The sequence below is a fragment of the Equus asinus genome, chromosome 25 (assembly GCF_041296235.1).
Source record: "Equus asinus isolate D_3611 breed Donkey chromosome 25, EquAss-T2T_v2, whole genome shotgun sequence".
Lineage (NCBI taxonomy): Eukaryota > Metazoa > Chordata > Mammalia > Perissodactyla > Equidae > Equus > Equus asinus.
Window position 1 is genome coordinate 50,851,443 of NC_091814.1, and position 7,582 is coordinate 50,859,024.

Genomic DNA, 7,582 nt, shown 5'->3' on the forward strand with positions numbered 1-7,582 from the left:
AACTAAGTTCTTGCCCACAAGTTGCTGGTAGTCCATTCAAAGAGAGGCATATCCATAAACAGCTATAAAATAGCAGTATGATAAGTGCTACCTGCTAGGCACAGATAAGCTGCCGAGATACTTTAATAAAGGTGAAATCACTCCCACTCAGGGAACGGTAAACTAGACATCTAAGGGGTTGTCTGCCCAAGCTCCACTTTTCAAGAATTTTCCTTTTCTCCTTTGGTGGTGGGCACATGGCAGCCTTTTTGTAAAATGGGATTCTGTCTTTCCCTACAAGCACTCTCTCGGTTACAGTTGCTTGATTGTTGACAGTGCTGACCTGATCAGAATCCCTTCCATTATAATTCAGGTATCAGAGCAAGAGTTTTTGGTCTCAGCTTGGGAGCAGGAAGAGTTGAAATTTAGGCCCTCTCTATAGAGGGGCCAGAGAAAGCGAGAGAGTGAAAAAGACAACATGCAGGGAAGAACAGAAACCCAGGAAAGCATTGTTCTGATGGAAATTCAGCTTCTGGTGCCTTCATAAGGCACGGTTGCATTTCTGTCTCAGTCTCTAGCCCTTCCCACTACTTCTCCCAGCACCTGCATTTCATTTTCAGGGAAAGGGTGGGCAAGAATGAGCTGATTTCTATTACTTACATCCTAGAGAACCCTATCTAGAGCAGAAGGCTCTGTAAGCAAGGAGAAGGGCGGATTTGTCTCCATTTAACAAAGAATAAGAAAAAGAAAAGAAGTCCTAGCATAGCAGGATAATATTTTGATGTATTAACAAATGTGTTTTTCCCCGTGATTTCCTGTTACCCTTGACCCTCCCCCATCCGGGCAGCTAGACCATGAGTCATTCCTTGCCTCAAGGGAGGGTTGTCACAGCAGAACCAGAGAACAAAAGAGACAAATTCTTGGCTTTTGAGTTTAAAAAGCTGAGCTTCAAGCTTCAGACAAGAAAGATTTGGAAGACTATTTGATCAATTTGAGCCAATTTTTTTCCTGCCCACGTAAAATAAAAATTCCCCTGGCTGGGAGACAAGAGGTTATTCTAAGGCGAAGCAAGAGGGGGTGAGTCCTTGAAAGGAGCTTCTGCACTCTATTCTTGCCCCCTCCGCCTGCTGAGCCATGGCATGAGTGGGTTTTTCAGGTTCTGAGAACAAGGAGACCTGTGCCTTATTTCCTGGTTGGAATCCCAAAGAGAACAAACCTTGGAGAAATCCCCTCTACTCAGCTCTGGCCAAAGAAGCTGCCATGTCACATCTAGAGCAAAAAGGTATGGGTTGCCTTAGAGAGTTTTCCACAGTCCTAGAGTGGTAAGGGAGGTGAGCCTAATATTTTCTGTGGCTCTGAGAGAGGCAGAGAAGTGGTTAAGGGAAAGCCAGACCTGGAGGAACCCCACAGACTGGTCCAAGTAGTGATGAAGATGTAATCCATATGAATTGAGCACAAGGGACCAGTGGGACAATATACAGTTTAGAGGATGCCAGCCTGGATAGAAAACAACCAAGAGCCAAATCCTGAAACATGTGAGCGCAATTCTGGAAAAGCAGCTCAGCCTCCCTTTGGGTGTAAATCTGAGCTTGACTCACAATTCTCTGTGCTCTACACGGAAAACCTCGCCAAATGGAGGCTCTGGTTGAGTGGGTTAGGCATCATTTAGATATGGCGTATACCTCCTAACATGGGACAGTTTCTGTTAATCACCCTAAGAATGGCTGGCCTCCCTTAATGGCCAGCCTGTGTTTCATTGCCTCATAGAACACGCAGGGACTCCTGATTTAATCCACTGTGCCATATCAATTGTCTATTGCTGCATAAAACAACACCCCCAAAATTAATCTCTTAAAACTATAACCATTTTATTTGCTTCTGATTCTGTAGCTAGAAGAGCAGAAGAATTGCCCACCTCATCCTAGTCCAAATTGCTGACCCACAGAATAATGAGAAAATAAAATAGCTGTTTTAAGTCACTGTTTTTCCTCAAAGTCTTATTTATTGAGGAGTCATTTAGAGTGAAATTTATCCTTTTTAGCTGTATAGTTTTATGTAAGCCATACCTGATTCAGGTAGTATTTAGATGAGACTTTGGGCTTTAGATTTCAGATGCTGGAATGAGTTAAGACTTTTGGAGCTGTTGGGTTGGAATTTGTTACAGCAGCGTCCCATTTCTAAGTACCAAAATCTGTATTAGTCAGCTGGGGCTACCATAACAAGACACCAGAGGCTAGATGACTCAAACAACAGAAATTTATTTTGCACAGTTCTGGAGGCTGGAAAACCAAGATCGAGATTCCAGCTGATTCTATTTCTGGTGAGAGCTCCGGGCTTGGAGATGGTTACCTTTTTGCTGTGTCCTCATAGGAAAGAGAGAGAGAGAGCAAGCTCTCTGTTGTTTCCTATAAGGACACTAATCCTATCAGATCGGGGCCCCACCCTTATGACTTCAGTTAATCTTAGTTACTTCCTTATAAGCCCTGTCTCCAAATATAGTCACATTGTGGGTTAGGATTTCAACATATGTATTTTGCGGGGGACAGAGTTCAGTCCACAGTCAGGGCAGTGGGTCACGGCTCCCTGACATAGAAGAAGTCGAGAGAGGTTTTCATAAAAAAAAATTATAAATGTGGCTTTAGAGTTATGAATGAACCCCACTAAGATTCAAAGAAAGCTACAAAATTTTGAGGGGAATTGACAAACCACCACCAGCTTGAGCTAAAAGAGACTGAGACTTTCCAAAATGAAAAGAGAACGCTGGACCTTCAAGTTTCTATGGACAGGAAGCAGACAGAGAAAACAGCTCAGCTGCAAATGTGGGGCATTTCTTACGGAAAAGGAAAGATATCTCAGAATGCAGAGCCGAGAACTGTGGAGAACCGGTGAACACCGGGGGCCACTCTCAGAGAGCAGAACTAGGTCCTGATTACTTTCCCTGTTCCCAGAAGAGGGAGACCTGACAACATATCCCAGACTACATTTCAGAATGTCTTCCATTTGCTTTGTGTGCCTCTTCCTTTATAAGGGAACGTGAACTGAAGCTATCCCGTCCTGTCTCACTTCTCCATGCTGAGGTGAGGGGACGACAGGTAACTTCATTTTAATTCACTGGTCTTTAGATTAAGAGGAGCCTCATTCACATCTGGACTTGATCAGATGATGCGATCCTGGACTCCATGTCTGAAACCATAATGGGAGGAGATTTTGGGGGATGAGGTGAGTGTATTTTGCACATGGAATGGATGTGAATTACTGAGCAAGAGGAGGCAGACTGTGGTGGATTGTTTGCAAAGATGACCACAACAATTCCTCCCATTCCTGTATGACTGTCTCTTTGCAACTTGATTTTCCTACTCCTCCCATCAAGATGTAGAGTCCATTTCACCACCACTTGAACCCAGGCTGGTCTTGTTACTTGCCTTGATCAGTGGAATGCAGTAGAACTGATGCATGTGACCTCTGAGCCTGGGTCTCAAGAAGCCTTTCACCTTCCCCTCTTGCCATCTTGAAACACTGGGATCTTCATGAATAGAAATTCAAGCTAGTTCTCTTGAGGATAAGAGACTAAATAGGGGAAAAGGGCTAGCGGGCAGGGCATCACCAACTGCCAGAATGCGAGTGGGGCTTTCTTAGACCATCCAGTCCCAGGAAAGCCACCAAATTATTGCAACTACCTGAGTGATCCCCAGCAATATCAGGAAACTTCCCAGCATGGCCTAGAGCAAATTATTCACCCACAGAATCATCAGCAAATAAAAGTGATTACTGATTTAAGTCACTAAGTTATGGGATGGTTTACTATGCAGCCGTAAATAACTGATACATGTAGCTAGAATGGCAGACTCAGTTTCACTTCTCTCATGGCATGTTGCACTAGCAATAGGAAGTTGGGGCAGGACAGGTTGGGGTAATTTTTCTTCAATGGGGATTACTATGACATGGGCAATGAAGGCTTCAGCGACTCATTTCTCCACTCATGCAGTGGGGCATGATTTCCGGATCTCCTCAAGTCCTCTCCAGGTAGCAGTACTACCCACCCTCCCCACACCCTCCCATCCTCACACCTGCTCTCTCATGCTTGAAATTCCTTTAGCTGGGAGTTACAATTTCTACTACATGAATTAAAATACATTACTTAAAAAATATTCCATTCCACTGCAACACAGACATCTTTGGGAAAAGTAACTTACTTAAAGTTTCCCTAAAGATGTAAGTAACCATTGTCTTAGTTTGTTTGGGCTGCTATAACAGAATAGTATAGACTGGGTGACTTAGAAACAACAGAAATTTATTTCTCACAGTTCTGGAGGCTGAGGAGTCCAAGATGGAGGCGCTGGAAGATTTGGTGTCTGGTGAGGGCTCACTTCCTGGTTCATCGATGACTGTCTTCTTGCTGTGTCCTCACATGGTGGAAGGCATGAGGGAGCTTTCTGGGGTCTCTTACAAGGGTACGAGTCTCATTCCTGAGGGCTCCACCCTCATGACCCAATCACCTACCAAAGGACCCACCTCCTAATACCGTCACATCTGGGGTTAGTTTCCACATATGAATTTTGGAGGGACACAAACAATCACTCTACAGCAATTGTCTTCAGATCTTTTCTTAACAGCGGATTTTGAAAGAAAGCACTGGTCACCCGAAAGAAGAGCTGGGCTGTCTAAGATAAACTATTGTTTGCCCAGAATTTTATCCAGGGTACAGCCATGGCCTGTGCTATGGGAGACATTAAGGACCTCAAAAAAGTTTGTCCTCTGAGTTTGGCTTAGAAGATTTTTATCTGTCTTCTGAAGTGATAAATTAGAATCATAGAAACATGGAGAAGAACCTGGCAGAGACACCTGCCTATATCTACAGGGCTTTTCAGGCCTCTGTCAGTGAGGAAATTTCTCACCCCACCTTATGGCTACTGGTTGCCTCACTTCTCGTCCTGGTGAGAGGCCTGCCTCCACTGCAGTGTGGGGTTTAGTGGACACAAGCTCCAGAGCGCCCCCTCTCTCCCACCAGCAGCACAGCAGCAGGAAAGGAAAGCTCAGACCACAAGGCTGGAGATGCTTCTGGACCTATGTGACACTGGGACCATGTCTATTGGTAGTTTCTGAGGGTAAATGAGCCAAAATAGTGAAAATGACTCAGTGTGGTCACTTGAGCTATTTTTCAGTTATAAAAGTCAGGTCTAAACAACCGTAACTATAATTCTACCAGACTGCAGTTCCATCTATATGGCAATGGACTTTCAACCTTGTTTGCGTCTTAACTGCCTGGTTTTTGCTCGGCTGAGAAAATGAGGTGGACAGCTCTGCAGGGTTTTAAATTAAGTGAAGGCTCTGCTGTAAATACAGAGCTTCAGGATGCTGGATACAACTAATGGGCACATGTACTATACACATGGCAGTATTACTCAACAACTGAAATAATGGCTCATGAAATGACTCTTCTAACGCCCATTACTCATTTCCTTCTCCTTCTCCTCTAACAGCATGATACTATACATTGCAGGGTTCTTATTTTACTTCTCATGTGAACCTTTGGCATAGCGACTTATCCCTTGAGGCATGCTATAATCACTGAGAAATGTGCTCCCTGTCACGTCTTATTGCTTAATTATGGCTCTATTTTAGGCTCCCAGTCATTTGGCTTGGAAAGACCTCCCTTATGTGTGATCTTTGAACACGCATCCATGTTGAGTTATCCTTGAGTTCACACCAGACTGTTCCATTTCCATCTTGCTCTGGTTTGCGCAATAATTATTGCCCCCTGGTTCAGCAACACCTTGAATTATTGTAATGAGCACTTACATTTATGCTATTCTCCTCATAAGAAGATACTATCAACCTTTTGTCAAAAAGGCACGTGCTTCAAGTTAATTTTTCCAATACTTGATAGGGGGTTTTTTTTTTGCACTTATAAATCCCAGTGACATGCAAAAATCCCCCTTCTTTCCATTCACTCTTGCTCTGGTGATTACAATTTTTTAACTCAAAATCTGGACACCCTGTCTGACAGAGGCTTTTTGTTGTTGTTGTTTTCCTTTTTCTAGTTGTCTATGTATTGCTCCCCAGTGCTAAAGGCAAACTGAAAGATATGGCAGGTCTTGGATATATTCATAGATTGCAAAACAACTGGATACAATATTTAAAATTAGAAGTGTTCTAAAATTTGGGGACTTCTGGAGGATGCATCCATGTTCAGTGTTGCAAGCACTTATTTTGCCTCCCATTAACACATTATGTACCAGACTCTGTAAATCTTAGTCCTTCCTGTACACTATAAGCTTCTTAAGGACAAAAGGCACAGATACATCTCTTATATAGCCTTGTCCATATACGTAGCTACAGACAGTTGTTTAATCAGTTGCATAGAGACGATGTGGCATTTTCAAGACAGCTGTTTGGGATTAGGAGCTTGCAAAACCGGCCTGACGTTAAGGTAGAGGCAGACTGGAAAATAGTGTCCTGCTTCATCCCTCCAGAAAGCAGTTCAAGTCAGGCCTGGGGTAGATCTATGCTGAGAAGGGGTATAATTACCCTGGTCCAGAGTGGCCCCAGGTCTTGTCTGGCAGAGTGAATTATATCTATCAGTGCCTTTTAAAATGCTGACTTGGCTCCTTAGAAATACAAAACCCAAAACATCATTTATAAAGGTCACTGGGAATGGCCTGGGTCAGAATAACTTGAGTCCGTTTTGTGCCAGTGCCTCGGAAGAGGAAGTTGCTGAATACTCAGATAAAGCTCCTTGAGAGTACTACGTTGCTAAATCCAAACAAAGAATGACAGAGGCTTATAGCTGAGTTTTTACTCTATAATTCAAATGCCAATCCAGCAATGAAATATGTTCTAGGAATTCCAATCAGAGATTTTTATCATCGGACTTGGAAACCAGCTGTGCTCTCAGTGAGTACAAAGATTCATCACCTGCAGTTGCTATAATTCAGTAGAATTATGCAGAGGTGAAAAACTTGAGAAAAATCCTGTCTTTAAACGCTATGAGAACCATGCTTCTCTGAAACCCACAAAAATGGCTGTAACTTAAAGAAAGTAGTAGGGAATCAAGGTATAAGACCTCTTAAATTCAAGTTTACCTAAGTAAAAGTACACTTTTTCGAGATGAGTGAAAATTACTACAATTTGGTAAAGACCATCTTTGAAGTAGAACAAGTCAGACAACACAAAGCAGTTAACTCCTAAATTACATATCACATCATTAAGCACCCTGATAACCTTATGCTTTATTTGAGAAGTGGGAGCAAGAGGAGAGGAGGTTAACACCAGAGAGGGAGAGCTCTACAAAGTGCCCCAGGAAACTCATGGCGGTGATTTTGAACCAATAATTTCCTTCATGGAAACTAACAATTATCGTGGATTTGTGAATCTATATATCAGAAATCTTTTGAATGTATTTTATGATTTTTAAAAGATATCAGGACTATGCTGGAAAAGCCAGTGCATATGGTCCTCATAGCAAGGAGCCCCCACTTCTCATTAATTTGCTCTTGTTCCTCTCACACATGGGATACAGCTGCCTTGTACAAAACTGATGCAATATAACTTTGTCACATATATCATCACCTGAGCACTTGGATACCACCCTGGGAAAGCCAAG